Source organism: Scyliorhinus torazame, chromosome 7 (genome assembly GCF_047496885.1).
Source record: "Scyliorhinus torazame isolate Kashiwa2021f chromosome 7, sScyTor2.1, whole genome shotgun sequence".
In the NCBI taxonomy this organism is placed as follows: Eukaryota; Metazoa; Chordata; class Chondrichthyes; order Carcharhiniformes; family Scyliorhinidae; genus Scyliorhinus; species Scyliorhinus torazame.
This window is the reverse complement of record NC_092713.1, coordinates 238,714,575-238,737,073: the sequence shown is the minus strand read 5'-3', so window position 1 is coordinate 238,737,073 and position 22,499 is coordinate 238,714,575. Positions and strand designations below refer to the sequence as shown.

The following is a 22,499-nucleotide window of genomic DNA, read 5'->3' as shown; positions in this document are numbered from 1 at the left end:
GTGGGACATATACAAACTGTATGGGTTATACGTGAGCAGAACCGGGACTGGTGTCCTTGGGGAGGTACTTGCTGGAGCGGTTGGGGTGGGTTTAAACTAATATGGCAGGAGGGTGGAAACCTATGTAAGGAATCAAAGCAGGGGGAATCATGACCAAGAGAAAAAGACAGAAAGGAGAATAAGAAAAGTGGTAGGCAGAGAAATCAAGGGCGTATATCAAATAAAAGCACTGTTAAAAATAGTAGGAATGGGACAAGGTACGTTAAAAGGACTAGCCCTAAGGTTTAGTACATGAGCATGCAGAACATTCGAAATAAAATTGATGATAGATGAAAGGGGATATGCTATAGTTGGATTACGGATATATGGCTCTAAGGTGAACAAAGATGGGGACTAAACTGAGGGCTATTCAGTTTTTAGGAAGGACAGACAGAAAAAAAATGTGGTGGAGTAGCATTGTTAATTAAAGAAGATATTGATGCAATATTGAGGAAAGACATTAGTACAGATGGTATGGAATCTGTCTGGGTCGAATTAAGAAAATCAAGGGCCAGAAAACATTCGTAGGGGAGGTATACAGACCACCAAACTGCAGTGGTCATGTTGGGAATAGCATTAGACAGGAAATCAGAGATGCATGTGATAAAGGAACATCTGTGATTATGGGTGACTTTAATCTGCATTTGGATTGGGTGACTCAAATTAATCACAGTACAATAGAGGAGGAATTTCTAGAGTATATACGGGATGGTTTTCTGGACCAATACGTTGAGGAACCAACAAGAGAACAGGCAGGCCATCTTGGACTGGGTGTTGTGCAATGAGAAAGGGCTAGTTGGCAATCTAGTTGTGTGAGAACCCTTGGGAATGAGTGACCAAACTATGGTAAAATTCTTAATCAAGAATGTTGGTTCTGAGACCAAGGTCCTGAACCTCAATAAAGGTAACTATGATGGTATGAGGCAGCTGGCTATGACGGACTGGGAAACATTACTGAAAGAAAGGACAGTGAATAGGCAATGGCAGGCATTCAAGGAACGAATAGGTGAACTCCAAAAGTTGTTTATTCCTATTTGGTGCAAGGGTAGAAAGGGAATGAGGCCAAACCATGGCTTTCAAGGAAAATTAGAGATAGTATTAGATTCAAAGAAGAGGCATACAAATTAGCTAGAAAAGGCAATAGGCCTGAGGATTGGGAACAGTTTAAAATTCAGCAAAGGTGGATCAAGGGATTGATTAAGAAGGGGAAAATACAATTTGAAAATAAACTGGCGGGGAACATAAAAACTGACTGTAAAAGTTTCCATAGGTATGTCAAGAGAAAAATAAAAATTAAACCTAATGTAGGCCCCTTAGTCAGAAATGGATGAATTCTTAACAGGGAACAAAGAAATGGCTGAGGAACTAAATTTGTACTTTGCTTCTGTCTTGACAAAGGAAGACATGAATAATATACAAAAAGTTTTGAGAAGCACAAATTTTGTTGAGGAGCTGAAGGAAATTAGTATTAGTAAAGAAATGGTTTGGCGGCACGATGGCTCAGTGGTTAGCATTGCTGCTTACGGCACTGAGGACCCGGGTTCGATCCCGGCGCTTGGTCACTGTCTGCGTGGAGTTTGCACATTCTCCTCGTGTCTGCGTGAGTCTCACCCCACAACCCAAAGATGTGTAGGTTAGGTGGATTGACCACGCTAAATTGCCCCATAATTGGAAAAAACAATTGGGTCCTCTAAATTTATAAAAAATAAAACATTTTTTTAAAAGTAAAGAAATGGATTTGGGAAAATTAATGGGATTGAATGCAGACAAATCTCCAGAGCCTGATAATCATCATCCCAGAATACTTAAGGGAGTGCCCAAGAAATAGTAGATCCATTGTAGGTAATTTTCCAAAACTCTTTGGACTCTGGAATAGTTCCTACAGATTAAAGAGTAGCAAATGTAACCCCGCTGTTGAAAAAGGGAGGGAGAGAGAAAAGAGGGAGCGAGAGAGAAAAGAGGGAGCTATAGACCAGTGAGTCTAGGTAGGCAGTGAGGGAAGTTGCTGGAGTCTCTTCTAGGATTTCATAGCACAGTATTTGGAAAGCAGTGGTGTAATGAGACAAAGTCAGTCTGGATTTATGAAAGGGCAATCATGTTGACAAATCTACTGGAATTCTTTGAAGATGCAACTATTGAGTTGACCAGGGAGAACCAGGGGATGCGGTTTATTTAGACTTTCAGAAGGATTTTGACAAGGTCTCACATAGCCGATTAATATGTAAAGTTAAAACACATGGGATTATGGGTAATGTTTTGAGATGGATAGAAAGCTAGTTAGCAGATAGGAAGCAAAAAGTTGGAATAAATAGGTCTTTTTCTAATTTGCAGGCAGTGACTAGTGGGGTACCAAAGGGATCTGTGCTAGGACCCCAATTGTTCATATTATACATTAATGATTTGGATGAGAGATGCTTCAGCGGGATTTGGACAGGCTGAGTGAGCAGGCAAATGCATGGCAGATGCAGTATAATTTGGATAAATGTGAGGTTATCCATTTCGGTCGCAAAAATAGGAAGACAGATTATTATTTCAATGGGTGTAAATTGAGAGAGGTGGATACTCAGCGAGACCTTGGTGTCCTCATGCATTAGTCACTGAAAGTAAGCGCGCAGGTACAGCAGGCAGTAAAGAAGGCAAATGGTATGTTGACCTTCAGAGCAAGAGGATTTGAGTATAGGAATAGAGATATTTTACTGCAATTGTGTAGGGAATTGGTGAGGCCACACCTGGAGTATTGTGTGCAGTTTTGGTGTCCTGAGGAAAGGTGTTCTTGCTATGGAGGGAGTGCAGTGAAGGTTTACCAGGCTGATTCCAGGGATGGCAGGGCTGTCATATGAGGATAGACTAAATCGGTTAGGATTATATTCATTAGAGTTTAGAAGAGTGAGAGGGGATCTCATAGAAATTTACAAACTTCTAACAGAATTAGACAGGGTAGATTCAGAAAGAATGTTCCCGATGGTGGGGGAGTCCAGAACTTGGGGTCATAGATTGAGGATAAGGGGTAAACCTTTTTGGATTGAGGTGAGGAGAAATCTCTTCACCCAGAGAGTGGTGAATCTGGAATACACTGCCACAGAAAGTAGTTGCGGCCAAAGTGTTGTGTAATTTCAAGAAAGAATTAGATATGGCTCTTGGGGCTAAAGGGATCAAGGGATATGGGGGGAAGGCGGGATCAGGGTATTGAATTTGATGATCAGCCATGGAGGAACAGGCTCGAAGGGCCGAATAGCCTCCTCCCAGCTTCTATTTTCTATGTTTCTTTGACAATGTCGCGTATGAGTCGTTTTTTTCCAGAGGCGGGGGACCGGTGTGGGCAGTATTTAGGAGGGCCGGCAAATCATGCTACATGTTTTGGTCATGTCCGAAATTGGTGGAGTTCTAGGAGTCCTTCTCGGGGACCATGTCAGTGATTTTGGGGAGTTAGGGTGACTACAGGCCAGTAGGTGGCAATATTCGAGGTTTCAGCAGATCCAGTAGTGTAGGTGGGGAGAAAGGCTGATGAGTTGGCCTCTGCCTCCCTGATAGCCCGGAGGCGGATCTTGCTGGGGTGACAGGCTCCGGAGCCACCCAAAGCGGTGGGGTGACTTGGCGAAATTCATGCATCTGGGGAAGATAAAGTTCGCCATTCGAGGGTCGGAGGAGGGATTCCTCTTGAGGTAGAGGTTGTTTATCTCCTACTTTCAAGACCTGTGAACGTCAATGTATGGGGATGGGAGTGGAGGGAGTTGGATTTTGTTTATTGTTTTGTGTCATAGTTATTACTGTTTTATTGGTTAGCTATAAAACAAGGCGTGTAGGGTGTTTAAGGGAGTGGGGTGGTTCGGTTATATGATATTTGTATAAAGATGGTTGTGCTTTTGTGCTTTGCATTCAAATGAAAACGCCTTGAATAAAAATGTTTTTTTTTAAAAAGAATTATTCTTGAATTTGAAAGCAGATTGTAAAATTTTGACTGAAAAGGTAATGAAGAACCCAGGGACTGTTTAACAGAATCAAGTAATCGGTCGATCATTCAACAGAAAGTCAGCAGACAATCGAAAGTTTAAGGGATTCGGGAAAATCATTGTTGGAGTAGAATACGATTCTTCAGATGTATACAAATCTTTTCACCTCTTACCAACTGGAATCCTGGGCGCGATTCTCCGACCCCCAACCGGGTCGGAGAATCGCCGAGGGCTTGCGTGAATCCCGCCCACGCCGTGTCACAAATTCTCCGCCACCAGAGATTCGGTGGAGGCGGGAATCACGCCGCGCCGGTCGACGGGAATCGCGCCGGTCGGCGGGCCCACCCCCGGCGATTCTCCGGCCCGCGATGGGCCGAAGTGCCGCCGCTGTCAACCCACTCCAGCCGGCGTGGATTAAACCACCCTGTGAACGGCGTGACAAGGCGGCGCGGACGGGCACCGGGGCGATCTGGCCCCGGGGGGTGCCGCCGCAGTGGCCAGGCCGCGATCGGGGCCCAGCGATCGGCAGGCGGGCCTGTGCTGTGGGGGCACTCTTTTTCTTCCACCTTCGCCATGGTCTTCACTATGGCGGAGGCGGAAGAGACCCCCTCCCCTGCGCATGCGCGGGGATGACGTCAGCAGCCGCTGACGCTCCCGCGCATGCGTCGCCCGGCGAAGTCGTTTCGGCGCCAGCTGACGTGGCGCCAAAGGCCTTTCCCGCCAGCCGGCGGAGCGGAAACCACTCCGGCGCGGGCCTAGCCCTTCAAGGTGAGGACTTGGCCCTTAAAGGTGCGGAGACCTCCGCACCTTTGGGGCGGCCCGGCACCGGAGTGATCCGCGCCGTTTTTGCCGCCGGGTAGCGGACATCGCGCAGGTTTGCGGAGAATCCCGCCCCCTGTATCTATGTTCACTATTTAGTGGTAACTCAATTGATTACAATATTCAGTGGGTTCATTTGTACATGATTTTAGGTTTAGATTGTTTGGCGTCGTACATTTAATGTTGTGGATGAACCTCGACCTTTAGACCTACTGGAACTAGAAAATATGCCGCTACATACCTAATCTTTGGACTATTTGTAGGTTACGGCAGATTCATCATAGTCAATTATTTCAAATCACTGCCGGAATTCTTAAATGAGCCATTTTGTTTGAACCTTTGTACCAGTGTTAAACTTCGAGTCTGGAGATAAGATTGTAGTCTAGCCGTCAGCAACATTGCGAAAATACATTTACAGTACAGTATATTGGCAATTTAGAAATAGATAATGGGCTGGATTCACCATTACCCGATGCCAGTATCCAATTTTCCAATCAGGCAGAGAACGGAGTGTCAGCCAAAAAGGTTGGTCGGTGCCAGGCACCAAATCTGTTGCGATGCTCCGATCCCCCGCCGACGGCAGCAGCGAGCCACACATCCCGCAGGATTGGCATGCATTTCAATATGATTAGCGGACTGGAAGTCCGATACTCCATCCCTCCATGATGCTCCTGCCCTCACAGCCGGGAGTCACACTGGCATGATTTGGTACAAGTACATAGAAGTAGGGCACTGTGGCCGTAGATGGGGAGCAAGGAGGTAAGCAAACTTTTCAAACATTTTGGGCTTGTTGGGGATTGTATACCTGGGCCTCAGGGAGTAGTGGGGAACAACTTGGTGGAAAACATGTGGACTCGAGGTGTCCTCCTCAGGATCCTGGTGCTCTGGCTGAGACCCCCATTGCTGCATAAATTCATTCAAACCCACCCCTTACCTGCAGATTACAGGCTCCAGGCTGTTGAGACTACTGACAGTATCCTGCAAATGCTGTAAGGGTTTCTGGTCATGTGGGAACCCATCCAGCCCGTCCATCTGGAAACCCTGATACCCCAGCAGTATCATCAAAGGGGCTGACCAATCGCCAGCCCACAAGATGTTGGCTCTCCTCAGTGCACGCCTTAGAAGCGCAACCCCACAGCAGAGGAAGGAGGGGAGTAGCAGGCCTCACCCCAAACAAAGGACACATGCACCTTTGCCGCTGGAGCACTCACTGGCATACAGCCCCCTCAGAGTTAAAGCCTCACCAGTGACACTATCAGCTAGCCGACCCCTGAGGATCATGCCATGTCTCCAAGACCTGCCTGTCCACAACGCCTCTGACCCCACCCATCCCGCCACAACCGGCAGCCCTGAACAGTTCCCTGCTACAACCGTAAAATCTAAGCTCCACATAACACTGCAGCTAAGGTCCCAGCAAACATAAACCTCCCTCACTCACCGCCATCTGTAGGACCTTCCCACACACCAGTCTCTTAGCTTAGCACAAAGTCTGCACAGTATGAATGTCTCCACGACACAACCAGTTGCCACCCTCCTGGTGGGAGAGTACAAGGCTCACCCAGTGAGGAGACCCACAGTAGCCACACTGGAGGAAACAGGACAGGAGCCACAGAGCATACAACTAACATATCTGTTGTGGCAGCCACCAGTACCCCTGTTGGCAGGGATGGGTGTTGACGGTCGAGGTTCCCCACATTACAGGCCAGGTGCAAGTCACCAATGGGGACAGGGGTGCAGTGTGGGCTGCATCATCTCGAAGGGACCGGAGGAGTGAGCGGGTGGGAGGGGGGCTACATGTTGAGGGTGGTGCAACAGTACAACCATAGGTGACCATGTAACCTGGTGGCACTGGATGGTCAAGGGGATCCTCATCTTGCTGACATCACTTTTTTTTAATGTATTTTATGCGAAAAATTTCCAAAAGTACAAAAACATGAATCAAAACATTAGCAACACTCCCACAGTTCACAGTTCGTGCAGGTTTTTCCCCTTTTCACCCCCTCCACCCACCTACCCCCCACCCCCTCCCCGTGGCAAACATTGTCATGAACAGTCCCCACCGTGTCTCAAAGCCCTCCGCTGATCCCCTCAACTCGAACTTCATCTTTTCCAGCCGGAGGAAATCGTACAGGTCCCTTAGCCAGGTCACCAACCCCGGTGGCGTTGTCAATCACCAATCCAACAATATCCTTCACCGGGCACGAAGAGAGCTGAAGGCCACAACAGCGGCCTCCCCTTCATCAGCTCCGGCATTTCCGATGTCCCAGAAACCGCCACCATTGGGTCCGGCCTGACCGCTACCCCATACAGTCTTTGATAACATCTCGAATACCGCCTCCCACACTTTTCACACTCATCTGCCACCCTCTGGAAGAACAGATTCATCGCGTCCGAGTTAAATGCACTCTATGCGCCACCTAAATTGAATCAAACTCATCCTCGCACACAAGGAGGTCAAATGTACTGTACGCATCGCCTCACTCCACACTGCCCATCATACCTTCCGCCCCCAGCTCCTCCTCCCATTTTTATTCTTAATACACCACTTACGCTCCCCCGTGCTTCCCAGCCACCTATATACATAAGCAATCCTGCCCTACCCTTCCATATCTGGGAGGAGCAACCACTCCAACAGGGTATAGTCCGGCAGCTTGGGAAACCCTCTCCATTTTTTTCTGTGCCAAGTCCCTCACTTGCATAAACTTGAACTCGCTTCCCTTTGGCAGCTTCACCTGCTCCTGCAGCTCTTCCAGTCCTGTGAACCTCTCCTCCAGGTAAGAAAACATTCGCCTTCACCAGCCCCACCTCCCTCTACTTCCAATACATGCCATCCATCTCTCCCGGCTTAAACCCATGGTTCCCACACAACAGTGTCAGCACCTCCATCCCCTCCATCCTAAAGTGTCTCCTCAACTGGTTCCACACCCTAATCGTTGACTGCACCACCGGACTCATCGTGTACCTCCCCGGTGCCAGCAAAAGTGACTCCGTTACCATGCCCCTCTGCTGACCCACGACAGGCTTCCTCCACCATCCTAACCCATTCTAACCCCTTGCCTTCCCACCACCGTCTTACCTTCTCCGCAGTCGCCGCCCAGTAGTAATGCAAAAGGTTTGGTAGCTGATAAATTGTTGATTTATTGATTCATCTATTTATTGATATCTTTAGGTACTGATTGAGTTCATAGCTAGAGAATGGAATTATTCAAAACGCCATGACTGTGAACAGATAGTCATTATTTCTGATAATGAATAAACAATTGAACTTTAAGGTCATGTCTGCAGAAATTCAGACATTGTTGCAATGAATGTTTCATATAATGAACAGAGCAGTGTCTTCCAGTGCATTTAGTAATAAGAATGTATCAAATAATTAGTTACAGCAAGGTTGATGGCTAGCCGTGGCATGAGAATACCATTCTCATCAGGTGGGCACATAGACACTGAGTTATTCCTGATTGACACCAGTCAATCTTAATAATGGCCAATGTTTGATTAATAAATCGTGCTCTAGGAAACAGACATCTATTTGAACAAATCAGGAGGTCTCGGCTGAGAATTAGAAACCAATGAGAGTAAATGAGGGATTAGACCATAGATAAGGATTCCCTTAAAAGTAAGACCTCGTTAGGGCAGCACGGTGACGCAGTGGGGAGCACTGCTGTCTCATTGCACCGAGGTCCCAGGTTCGATCCCGGCTCTGGATCACTGTCCATGTGGAGTTTGCACATTCTCCCCGTGTTTGCGTGGGTTTCGCCCCCACAACCCAAAGATGGGCAGAGTAGGTGGATTGGCCACGCTAAATGGCCCCTTAATTGGAAAAAATGAATTGGATACTCTTTTAAAAAAATGTTAAAACAAAAAGTAAGACCTCGTGGTCAAGGACTTGTTCCTGAATTCCTGCCTTCTTGAATTCCTGAATCATCTATCCGTTTGTTTGTGTTTAAAGTGATTTCTTTGTGCTTTTATGTTTAATGCTTTTTTTTTGCCATGTGTTTGACCCTTGTATGTATTGTTTGATATTTTGTTTCTAAGTTTTGCTTCAGTTCTTATTCAAGTGTATTCAAGTGAATAATTAGCAATAAAGTTGTATTTTTGATACCTCCAGACTATCGACTCTCATTAGATAAAATAAGAGATCCTGCAATTTGGCGAGCCAGCCAGGAGGGCTAGAAGGAAGAGGCCGAACATGATTTAACTCTGCAGAGTTAGAGTCGGATGATCTCCTATGCACTCCTTACGAACAAATCCAGGTTGAAATTGGCCCAAGTCCTAGTAACAGACAAGCAACTGACGATGGTATATGTATTATACGGTGTTATAGCTATATATATCGCGATCCTCCCAACTAGAGAATAGTCTACGACTTGAGGCCCGAGGTTAAAAAGTACTATTTCCGAGTTGAAATGGTAGCTGGAAGATATTAAACGGATCTGGGAAAAACAACACATATGAAAGACCAATTGAATGCACTGCGCGATCAGATCCAGACAAGAAAAATACAGGCTTGTATTGTCTAGTCAAGGTCAGTGTTACAGCTTGCAGTTTGGCAGTGATCCAATTTGAATTCTTCAAAACAAGTTACAAGTGAAATGTTAATATTTCTTTCAAATTTGGTTAATTAACTAAATTGAAATTGGTTTAAAGGAAAAAAATAAAGGATACCGGAAAATAACTTGGAGCAAAGAAGTTAACTATTCCAGCAGGCAATTAATTGATTTTTAAGTTGCCCAGAAACTTATGTGTCTAAATTACCCAATATAAGGTTTAAGTGCTAATGTTTTGGAGCAAACAGCTAACAAAACCTGGTGTCATGTTTTTCTGGCCGGAGGATTCCAGGATATTTGTGATCAATATGTGGGAATTTTAATACGGATACAAACTCACACATGTAAGAGTGAGATAATTTTAATTTAATAGGATTTATTACACGAGATTGTAGTGTAGAGTAGCGATTATTAAAGAAAAGGGGGTCCCCTGATCATGTTTTTCTCCTTAGGTCGAAACAAAGAGAGGTGATGACGTAAAATGAAAAAAAAATGAAACAAAAATCGCTTATTGTCACAAGTAGGCTTCAAATATAGTTACTGTGAAAAGCCCCTGGTCGCCACATTCCAGCGCCTATTCGGGGAGGCTGGTACGGGAATTGAACCATGCTGCTGGCCTGCCTTATTAACCCTTGCCTGTTAACAGCTGAAGATGTATTTATATTTTTACAGGAATTGGGAATTACAAACTGTAAGTTTGAATTTAATCTGATTAATTAACCCATTTTGCCCAAGCAGAATGGATCTTTTGTGTTTTACTTTACAGGTAGCCGCAAGTGGAACAAGATTTGCGGTTAGCTGGTGTCAATGGATATAAGGAGAAAAGCTCTTTTGATGAAAAGATTTAACAATTTAAGACAGAGTAAAGATGAAATAGACATTAATAAAAACCTGAAAGCCAACAACACTGTTGTTTGAATTTGGGACAATTCTGGGATGTAGAAAGGCAATGCAAGTTACGTTTTTAAAAAATGTGTTTTAAGACAAAGAGCAGGCAATCAAAATGTTACTGCCTGGAATCAAATGGAAATGTTAGATTTCTGTTTAAGCATGACGATACTTTATTGGACTGCAAGATTTCTCCAAGACTCATGGTTGGGATAGGATTAAGTAATTGATGGGAGACAATTGAGACAGGAAATCAAAACAGGAAATGGGAATTGGAATATTGGGTACAATTCAATGGAATATTTCAATCTGGCATTAATATGAAGGGGAAAGTCTAGAGGAGGCTAGTAAATTGATAAACTTTCTCTTGGTAATGCCTGTGTCCTTGTCTAAGCTTTTATTTAAGAGAACAAAGTTTGATACTCTGGCCATCACTCAAGGCATCTAGACCACATATGGAGATATAACCAACAACTTTGAGACATTTTGATAAGATCACAAAAGCTTCAAGAATGTGTGGTATGACATTGGGGGTACTGCATATGGGTGCAGATGAGTTACGTGTGAAGTAACTAATAGGCAGGAAACCAGTTCACAATAGACCCTTTCAAGGCTTTGAAACTGCTTGCCATTATGCATTGAAGAGCAGGTCACATGCATGCACAGTACTTGACAAACAGCATGGCCAGAAATGGTCAATGGGCCAACAGAGTTCAACAACATTATTAAGTGATCAAGGCACTGACGCATATTCCATAGAGAAACTGACTTTAAAATAATTGGGATAGAATCAAACACACTGATACCTGTCGAAGTGAGCAAAATTGAAGTGACAGGTAAATTATTTGGATAAGAACAAGTAAAGGCCAGGTAGCAAGTAAACCTGGTGAGGAATATCCACAAGATGGATACAGACAATTTGGAGAACTGGAGAATATTTTAAGTCCTTGCGTGATGTTACTTTGAATGATATTTGAGTGAGATGATTTGCAAATGGGGTTGTCAGAAAGAAAGGGGTATCAATCCAATTATGCAGAGATCATATTCAAGTTACAAATAGATTATGGAATATACTGGAATTTAACACCAGTTATGTGAAGAGAAAACTGGAATCGAAAACAAAAACAAAGAAGTGAATTTTCTCCCTGCACAGATCACCCTACTCAAGAGCGAGAGAAAGAAAGTGACCAAGAATAATAATGAGATTAGGGGTGGAAGAGTAAGATCTCACCCTGTGAAAACTGGAGCCATATTGTACATTACTCACAGGTTGAAATGACATTTATTTTAGTTTAGTTAACACATAATCTATGTATGGCAACTCAATATGATTTTATATTCAAATTCGGATCAAAAGCTCATCCCATGACCCAACCTTAGCATCAAAATTGACAAGGGAGAAAGAACATATGTCCTTAAGACAGTGATGTGAGCTGTCAAGGTTGAACAATTACTGATACAAACTATCAGTCCAAAGAAGTAAATGTGCCATTACTGCACGTGACAGGTATTTTGCTTTGTTTGTTCCTTTTTATGGTGATGCCAAGGTAGCCAGAGTTTAATAAGATGACAGTCATTATAGAAAATGGACTAATTACACCTCCATAGACCTGTTCATGATTTCAGTTTAAATGCTAACTATCCACACTGTGGCCTTGCAAAATCGCATGGATAACTATCCGTACTGTGGCCTTGCAAAATCGAATGGCTCTTGATTATATTCTCAGTGAGGAAGGTAGGACATGTGCCCTGATTGAATCAGAATGTTGTACTTATATTCCAGATAACACAAAAGAGATTACTGATTTGGCAAAACACATTCAGAAGGAGGTTGAAAAACTCGAACAACCGAGTCCAGGACCATTTGGAGTTGGGCTACTGGGTGGCTCGGGTCCTTGGGAGCCTCAGTGGTACAAGGTTTGTTCATGTTTTTTATAGTTATTTTTGCTTTGTATTTTATGTTTCTGACAACTAAATGTATCTGTAAGAGAATGTCAAGAAGCCCTAAAATGGTGCCTATATATTCACCTGAGACAAATACCTCTGCAGGGTATGAGCTTAAAATGCTTACAACTCTTTCAAGGATTGCCCATTCCAGTGTTGAAGGCTGTTCCTAAACTAAGGGACCATCAAAGACAACTGTGAATGTGTTTCTTTTAACTTTTATTTCTTTATTTCATTTTTCATTTCGCTTTACTTTAATTGATTCATTCTATTAAGTTTACAATAATTTTTCGGAGATGGGACATGCTCCCACTGTCACTGGCGGGGAGGGTACAGACCGCGAAAGTGACAGTCCTCCCGTGATTTCTGTTTGTCTTTCAGTGTCTCCCCATCTTTATCCCGAGGGCCTTTTTTAAACGGGTGAATAAGGTGATTTTGGGCTTTGTGTGGGCGGGTAAAACCCCGCGAGTGAAGTGTTGTTGGAGTGTAGTCGGGGGGAGGGTAGGTTGGCGCTGCCGAACTTTTGTAACTACTACTGGGCGGCTAATATAGCCATGATTAGGAAGTGAGTAGTGGGGGGGCGTGATGTGGGAGCAAGTAGAGGCGGCATCGCGTAACAAGACAAATTTGGGGGCACTGATAACGGCACCTCTGCCGTTCTCGCCAGCCCGATAGTCCACAAGCCTAGTGGTAGTGGTGGCTCTGAGACTCTAGGGGCAGTGGATGAAATATAGGAGAGTGGAGGGAGCATCGGTCTGGGCCCCGATTTACAACAACCATCGGTTTGTGCCAGGAAGACTGGATGGAGGGTTTTGGAGATGGCAGAGAGTAGGAATTGAGAGGATGGGAGATCTATTTATAGACGGGAGCTTCCCTAGCTTGAAGGATTTGTGGAGAAATTTGATCTGCCAGCAGGGAATGGGTTTAGATATCTGCAGGTACGGGATATTTTAGGAAGGCAGGTTCCGACCTTCCCGCTCCTGCCACCACGGGGGATACAGGACAGGGTAGTTTCCAGAACATGTGTGGGAAAGTGGAAGGTATCAGATATCTACAAAGAACTTATGGAGTCGGAGGAAACTCAGATAGAGGAACTAAAGACCTGATAGAGACCTGACTCGCTGCATTTACCGGAAACACCTCACACTCCTTCAGACATTTAATTTATAACCCGTGGAGACCCCGAACCTGTCCATAATTTTTCCCATACTCTCCACCGGGTCCGCCCCAAACAGCAGCAGGTCATCTGCATGTAGCGACATCCACTGTTCCCTATCCCACCTCACAATCCCCTGCCACTCGACTGACTCCCTAAGGGCCATCGCCAAGGGATCTATTGCCAACACACACAATGGCAACAGTAGTGATCCCATGTGCCATGGTGAAACCTGAATCTCCATGATCTCATCTCATTTGTCCGTACACTCTTCATCGGGGCCACATACAACAGACGCACCCACGCCACAAACATCGGGCCACCCTGAACCTCCTCAGAATCTCAAACGGGTACCGCCACTCCACCCGGGCGAAAGCCTTCACCATGTCCATAGAGACCACCACCTCCCCGTACCCGCTCCTTCGGGGTCATAATAAGGTTTAATAGCCTCCTGATGTTACTGGAGAGCTACCTATCCCTTACAAAACCCATTTAGTCCTCTGCAACCACCTCCGGAATGAACCCTTCCATCCTCCCGCCACTTTCTTGGCCTACACCTTCACATCCATGTTTAGCAGTGAAACAAAATTTATGGCCCACACTCCAATTGGTCCTTCCCTTTCTTTGGGATTAACGAGATCGACGCCTGGGTCAGTGTCTCCAGTAGCTCCCCCTTCTCCGGCGCCTCGCTAAACATCCCCAGCAAATGTGGTGGCAACGTCATCGCAAATTCTTTATAGAACTCTGCCATGTAGCCTGATATCTGGCCCCCAGGGCCTTCTCCGACTTCATCCCCCTTATGCTCTCCATCACCTCTCTCAGCCCTAACAGTTCCTCCAGCACTTGCCTCCTCTCCTCATCCAGCCTTGGGAATTCCAGCTCATGAAATGAAAATTAAATGAAAATCGCTTATTGTCACAAGTAAGCTTCAAATGAAGTTACTGTGAAAAGCCCCTAGTCGTCACATTCCGGCGCCTGTTCGGGGAGGCTGATACGGGAAAACGCCCCATATCCCCTTCCTCACCACCCGGCTCTTCCCAATACAACTTCTCGTAATACTCCGTAAATGCCTCATTAACCTTCCCCGGCTCTGATACTACCTCTCCCTTCCTTGCCGCACCCTCAGAATTTCCCTGGATGTGGCCTGCCTCTATAGCTGGTGGGCCAGCATGTGGCTCGCCTTCTCTCCATACTCATACTGCACCCCCCTTGCTGCCCCACTGCCTTCCCCATCGTCAGCCTGTCAAACTGCCCCTGTAACCTCTTTCTCTCCGCCAACCCCTCCTTGGTGGGAGCACTCGAATACCTCCTGTCCACCTCGACTATCTCGTTCAAGAACCGTCCATACTCCTCCCTCCTCCTCGTGTCCCTGGGCTCCTTGAACGAGCCTTTGATGCCTCCCAAAACGTGGCCACCAACACCTCCCATTCAACTCCACATAATCCCTGATCACCGACCTCCTCACAGAACCCCTTGTCCGCCAAAAGTCCCGAATCCAACCTCCATCTCGGCCCCTGCTCCTGCCTTGTGCTAAGTCTAACCTCCAACCAGTGCAGAGCATGATTTGATATCATAATTCCCGTGTACTCCGCCCCGACCACCCCCACCAACCCGGCAGGACTCACCACAAAAAAGTCAATGATGCGTGTCCAAGTCCGGAATCGTTCCCAGCAACCCCTTCACAAACCCCATGTCGTCCCAATTTGGCACATAAACATTCACTAGCACCAACGGCATGCCCTCCAACACCCCGTTCATCATCTCCCCCTGGATCCCACACTTCCTTGGCCCCCACACACCCCGTCATTTTGCTTAGCAAGATGGCCACCCCCCGCGAATTTGAATGAAACCCCCAGTGGAATACCTGACCCACCCATCCCTTCCTCAACCTGACCTGATCCTTCACCCAGAGATGCGTCTCCTGCAGAAAGACCACCCCCTCCTTCGAACTCCTCAAATGCCCGAAGACCAGAGACCTCTTCACCAGCCCGTTCAGACCCAGTACATTCCATGTTATGAACCTTACCAGAGCCTCCACTCCCCTCTACCATCACCCCCATTCGATTCTACCTCCTTTAATTAGCCCTGAACCGGGCCCATCAAAGTTGGGCCCTTCTCCACCCATGACCATGCTCATTCTCCAACATTGCCATGTCGCATCCCCCCACCCGCCATGACCCTTTCCCCACCCCCACTTGGCCATGCCTCGCAGCCACTTCTGCCTGAAGGCTCCTCCACCCTCCCTCGTCTGTGCAAATGGCTCCCCGTGGACCCCACCCTCCCCCACACGAAGACAACTCCAAAGCCATAGGTCACCCCCTCCAAAAAGAAAAACACCACAGATGGCGGGGAGGGGGGATGCAGTTGTCCCCTTACAAACTCATTGCCCCTACCAAACAACAAAAATAAAATCACCCAACCCGAAAAAAGCCGCACACCCTCCTGCCCCCACAATATCCGTACCTTCTGATCTCTGCTGTTCTAGATCCTCTGTCTCCCATCAACATTCAGTTTCCCCCAATTTATGGTCTCTGATGAAGTCGTTTGTTTCCTCTGGGGTTTCAAAATAGTACTCCCGGTCATCAAACTGTCACCCGCTGCTTTGTCGGGTACAATACCTCAAACAAAATTTGCCTTCGGTAAATCACCACTTTGGCCTTGTTAAAACCAGCACATCTCTTCGCCAGCTCCGCTCCGATATCTTAATAAATTCAGACCCAATTCCCCTCCCAATAGCAATTCTGCTTCTCCCTTGCCCATCGCAGGATCTTTTCCTTCTCCACAATCTTATGGAGCTGCACAATCACCGCCTGCAGCAGTTCCCCCGCTCTCGGCTTTTGCCTTATGCACCTGTGCACTCTGTCGACCTCTGGGGCATTGTTCAGCACCCCCTCCGCTACCAGCCCCGCCAGCATCCTTGAAACGTATCCCGTGGCACATGTACCTTGCACAACCTCAGGCAAGCCAACAGTATGCAGATTCTGCCTTCTGGACCTGTTCTCCTGCTCCTTTATCTTTGCCCTGAGCGACTTGCAAAGGTCCCCCAGGAGCCCCACATCCGCCTCCAACGCCACCACCCGATCATTATGGTCAGACAGCATCTTCTCCATCTCCCAAATCTGCGTCCCCTGTGCCGCCACACATTTATCAACTCACTCCATCGATCCTTTCAAGGGTACTACTGCTCCCTCTCTGGCCTTGATGCATCTCCTTTCGCTGCTGGCGGAACTCTTTTCTAATAAACGCCATCAACTTCTCCATCTGGGGCTTTCCAACTTGCAACGACCTTTCCTCTTCGCCATCTTCACAATTGCTACTGCACCACAGGTCTCCTCCATTTCCTTGGCCAGGCCCTGAACCTTTTTCTGCTGGGTCTGGTAACCAACAGACATGCCACTCAGGGGGGGGAACATCTCCACACCTTCAGTTACACTTTCCTGTCGCATTTACGCCACTTTTGGGTTAAAAAAAAAGCTCAAACCAACACCTTTGAGCGGGAGCTGCTGTGTATGTGACCACTCACTGCATAGCCACGTCCATCTTGCTGATATTCTCTGTCCCTCCTCTTGCAGATACATGGATTTTGGACTGCAGCTCCATATGCTTGCTATCAACTTGGCCGCTGCAGCCATTACAGATACACAGCGAAGAGAGTAGCAGGGTCAGCCCAGGGAGGGCTCTGCACAAGAGGAGTCTACCACAGAAGAGCAGGGGCCAGCCAGTGAGGCTCATGTGTCGGCCGAGAAGGAGGTGCGAAGGAGGTGCCACATCATCGCGTCGGCCCCTGTCCTTCGAGGAGCTACCAGGCCATGTATGCCACTGCTGATTCTGGCTCACCAGGGAGATCGTGCGGCATCTTGCCAGATGGTGGTGCATCTGGCACTGTGGGGGTATGGAGGAGGACAGCTGCTCCCAGTGGCCGTCAAGGTGATGGTCGCCCTGAACCTTTATGTCTTGATTCATTCCAGGGCTCAGCAAGGGTCCTATGTGGGGTCTTGCATGCATCTGCACACAGGTGCATCCGCACTGTCACAAATGCCATTTGCAGTTGGGCATCAGCCTACATCACCTTGAACCTCGACTAGGCCTAACAGAATGCCCCTAGGGCAGGATTTGCCCCTATCGCAGGCGTTCCCCAGGTCCAAGGGACCATCAACCATCAGCCGCACACATGTCGTCCTCTGAGCACCAGTTCGACATGTGTTACCCTTCATCAATAAGAAGGGCTTCCACTCCATGAATGTGCAGTTAATGTGCGTCCACCAGCTGCACATCATGCACATCTGCGCACAATATCCAGGCAGCGTGCATGAGGCATACATTCTGTCGCACTTGTCAGTTCCTCACACCTTCGAGGCGCTTCCTCGGATGAGGGGTTGGGAATCAAATGACAAGGGTTACGCACTGAGGTCAAGGCTAAACAGGCAGAAACATCACATGCTTTATGGGTGGCACGGTAGCACCGTGGTTAGCACTGTTGCATCACAGCGCCAGGGATCTGGGTTCGATTCCCAGCTTGGGTTGCTGTCTGTACGGAGTCTGCACGTTCTGCCCATGTCTTTGTGGGTTTCCTCCGGGTGCTCCGGTTTCCTCCCACAAGTGCCAAAAATCGTGCTTGTTAGGTGAATTGGACATGCTGAATTCTCCCTCAGTGTACCCGAACAGATGCTGGTGTGTGGCGACTGGGGATTTTCACACTAACTTCATTGCAGTGTTTTTTTTTTTAATAAATATTTTATTGAAAATTTTTGGTCAACCAACACAGTACATTGTGCATCCCATACACAATATTATAACAGCACAAATAACAATGACCTATTTTATATAAACAAAAAACAAAAAATGAATAAATATTAAATAACAAAAATGAAAACTAGCCCTAATTGGCAACTGCCTTGTCACAAGTTACACCCCCCCCCCGCCCACCCCCCCCCCCCCCCCCCCCCCCCCGCCAAATCCTGGGCTGCTGCTGCTGCCTTCTTTTTCCCCTTCCATCTATCTATCCGCAAGGTATTCGACGAACGGTTGCCACCGCCTGGTGAACCCTTGAGCCGACCCCCTTAGGACGAACTTAATCCGCTCTAGCTTTATAAACCCCGCCATGTCATTTATCCAGGTCTCCACCCCCGGGGGCTTGGCTTCCTTCCACATTAGCAGTATCCTGCGCCGGGCTACTAGGGACGCAAAGGCCAAAACATCGGCCTCTCTCGCCTCCTGCACTCCCGGCTCTTGTGCAACCCCAAATATAGCCAACCCCCAGCTTGGTTCGACCCGGACCCCCACTACTTTTGAAAGCACCTTTGTCACCCCCATCCAAAACCCCCGTAGTGCCGGGCATGACCAAAACATATGGGTATGATTCGCTGGGCTTCTCGAGCACCTCGCACACCTATCCTCCACCCCAAAAAATTTACTGAGCCGCGCTCCAGTCATATGCGCCCTGTGTAATACCTTAAACTGAATCAGGCTTAGCCTGGCACACGAGGACGACGAGTTTACCCTACTTAGGGCATCCGCCCACAGCCCCTCCTCGATCTCCTCCCCCAGCTCTTCTTCCCATTTCCCTTTTAGTTCATCTACCATAGTCTCCCCTTCGTCCCTCATTTCCCTATATATATCTGACACCTTACCATCCCGCACCCATGTCTTTGAGATCACTCTGTCCTGCACCTCTTGTGTCGGGAGCTGCGGAAAATCCCTCACCTGTTGCCTCGCAAAAGCCCTCAGTTGCATATACCTGAATGCATTCCCTTGGGGCAACCCATATTTCTCGGTCAGCGCTCCCAGACTCGCGAACTTCCCATCCACAAATAGATCTTTCAGTTGCGTTATTCCTGCTCTTTGCCACATTCCATATCCCCCATCCATTCCCCCCGGGGCAAACCTATGGTTATTTCTTATCGGGGACCCCCCCAAAGCTCCAGTCTTTCCCCTATGCCGTCTCCACTGTCCCCAAATCTTCAGTGTAGCTACCACCACCGGGCTTGTGGTGTAGTTCCTCGGTGAGAACGGCAATGGGGCTGTCACCATAGCCTGCAGGCTAGTCCCCCTACAGGACGCCCTCTCTAATCTCTTCCACACCGCTCCCTCCTCCTCTCCCATCCACTTACTCACCATTGAAATATTAGCGGCCCAATAGTACTCACTTAGGCTCGGTAGTGCCAGCCCCCCCCTATCCCTGCTACGCTGTAAGAATCCCTTCCTCACTCTCGGGGTCTTCCCGGCCCAAACAAAACCCATGATGCTCTTTTCAATCCTTTTAAAAAAAGCCTTCGTGATCACCACCGGGAGGCACTGAAACACAAAGAGGAATCTCGGGATGACCACCATCTTAACCGCCTGCACCCTCCCTGCCATTGACAGGGCTACCATATCCCATCTCTTGAAATCTTCCTCCATCTGTTCCACCAACCGCGTTAAATTTAACCTGTGCAGTGTGCCCCAATTCTTAGCTATCTGAATCCCCAGGTAACGAAAGTCTCTTGTTACCTTCCTCAACGGTAGGTCCTCTATTTCTCTACTCTGCTCCCCAGGATGCACCACAAACAGCTCACTCTTCCCCATGTTCAATTTATACCCTGAAAAATCCCCAAACTCCCCAAGTATCCGCATTATTTCTGGCATCCCCTCCGCCGGATCCGCCACATATAGTAGCAAATCGTCCGCAGACAAAGATACCCGGTGTTCTTCTCCTCCCCTAAGTACTCCCCTCCACTTCTTGGAACCCCTCAGCGCTATCGCCAGGGGCTCAATCGCCAGTGCAAACAGTAATGGGGACAGAGGGCATCCCTGCCTTGTCCCTCTATGGAGCCGAAAATATGCCGATCCCCGTCCATTCGTGACCACACGCGCCACTGGGGCCCTATACAATAGCTGCACCCATCTAACATACCCCTCTCCAAAACCAAATCTCCTCAACACCTCCCACAAATAATCCCATTCCACTCTATCAAATGCTTTCTCGGCATCCATCGCCACTACTATCTCTGTTTCACCCTCTGGTGGGGCCATCATCATTACCCCTAACAGCCTCCGTATATTCGTGTTCAGCTGTCTCCCCTTCACAAACCCAGTTTGGTCCTCGTGAACCACCCCCGGGACACATTCCTCTATTCTCATTGCCATTACCTTGGCCAGGACCTTGGCATCCACATTTAGGAGGGAAATTGGTCTGTAGGACCCGCATTGTAGCGGGTCCTTTTCCTTCTTTAAGAGAAGCGATATCGTTGCTTCAGACATAGTCGGGGGCAGTTGTCCCCTTTCCTTTGCCTCATTAAAGGTCCTCGTCAGTACCGGGGCGAGCAAGTCCAAATATTTTCTATAAAATTCGACTGGGAATCCGTCCGGTCCCGGGGCCTTTCCCGTCTGCATGCTCCTAATTCCTTTCACCACTTCTTCTACCTCGATCTGTGCTCCCAGTCCCACCCTTTCCTGCTCTTTCACCTTGGGAATTTCCAGCCGATCCAAAAAGTCCATCATTCTCTCCCTCCCATCCGGAGGTTGAGCTTCATATAATTTTTTATAAAATGTCTTGAACACTTCATTCACTCTCTCCGCTCCCCGCTCCATCTCTCCTTCCTCGTCCCTCACTCCCACTATTTCCCTCGCTGCTCCCCTTTTCCTCAATTGGTGTGCCAGCAACCTGCTCGCCTTCTCCCCATATTCATACTGTACACCCTGTGCCTTCCTCCATTGTGCCTCTGCAGTGCCTGTAGTCAGCAAGTCAAATTCCACATGCAGCCTTTGCCTTTCCCTGTATAATCCCTCCTCCGGTGCTTCCGCATATTGTCTGTCCACCCTCAAAAGTTCTTGCAGCAACCGCTCCCGTTCCTTACTCTCCTGCTTCCCTTTATGTGCCCTTATTGATATCAGCTCCCCCCTAACCACCGCCTTCAACGCCTCCCAGACCACTCCCACCTGGACCTCCCCATTGTCATTGAGTTCCAAGTACTTTTCAATACATCCCCTCACCCTTAGACACACCCCCTCATCCGCCATTAGTCCCATGTCCATTCTCCAGGGTGGGCGCCCTCCTGTTTCCTCCCCTATCTCCAAGTCCACCCAGTGTGGGGCGTGATCCGAAATGGCTATAGCCGTATACTCCGTTCCCCTCACCTTCGGGATCAATGCCCTACCCAGCACGAAAAAGTCTATGCGCGAATAGACTTTATGGACATAGGAGAAAAACGAGAACTCCTTACTCCTAGGTCTACTGAATCTCCACGGGTCCACACCTCCCATCTGCTCCATAAAATCTTTAAGCACCTTGGCTGCTGCCGGCCTCCTTCCAGTCCTGGACTTCGACCTATCCAGCCCTGGTTCCAACACCGTGTTAAAGTCTCCCCCCATTATCAGCTTTCCCGTCTCCAGGTCCGGAATGCGTCCTAGCATCCGCCTCATAAAATTGGCATCATCCCAGTTCGGGGCATACACGTTTACCAAAACCACCGTCTCTCCCTGTAGTTTGCCACTCACCATCACGTATCTGCCCCCGTTATCCGCCACTATAGTCTTTGCCTCGAACATTACCCGCTTCCCCACTAATATAGCCACCCCCCTGTTTTTCGCATCTAGCCCCGAATGGAACACCTGCCCCACCCATCCTTTGCGCAGCCTAACCTGGTCTATCAGTTTCAGGTGCGTTTCCTGTAACATAACCACATCTGCTTTAAGTTTCTTAAGGTGTGCGAGTACCCGTGCCCTCTTTATCGGCCCGTTGAGCCCTCTCACGTTCCACGTGATCAGCCGAGTTGGGGGGCTTCCCACCCCCCCCCCCCCTTGCCGATTAGCCATTATCTTTTTCCAGCTTCTCACCCAGTTCCCACGCAGCTGTATCTCCCCCAGGCGGTGCCCCCCCCGCCCATCCTCTCCCGTACCCGCTCCCCCCTTTCCCCAGCAGCAGCAACCCAGTAATTCCCCCCTCCCACCCCCCCCCCCCCCCCGCTAGACCCCCCGCTAGCGTAATTACTCCCCCCATGTTGCTCCCAGAAGTCAGCAAACTCTGGCTGACCTCGGCTTCCCCCCGTGACCACGGCTCGCACCGTGCGACGCCCCCTCCTTCCTGCTTCTCTATTCCCGCCATAATTATCATAGCGCGGGAGCCAAGCCCGCGCTTCTCCCTTGGCCCCGCCCCCCATGGCCAACGCCCCATCTCCT

General features: G+C 48.1%; 1 protein-coding gene and 1 long non-coding RNA gene across 4 annotated transcripts in view; one reads left to right on the top strand and one right to left on the bottom strand.

Annotated features, from left to right (window-relative positions):
- Window positions 1–22,499, bottom strand: part of cdhr2 (cadherin related family member 2) — a 349,352-nt gene that overhangs the window by 218,531 nt on the left and 108,322 nt on the right. The window lies entirely within an intron of this gene.
- Window positions 11,437–18,153, top strand: LOC140427458 (uncharacterized). Its single transcript, XR_011948501.1, has 3 exons — window positions 11,437–11,512; window positions 12,027–12,160; window positions 16,916–18,153. It is a non-coding gene; the product is annotated as an uncharacterized lncRNA (long non-coding RNA).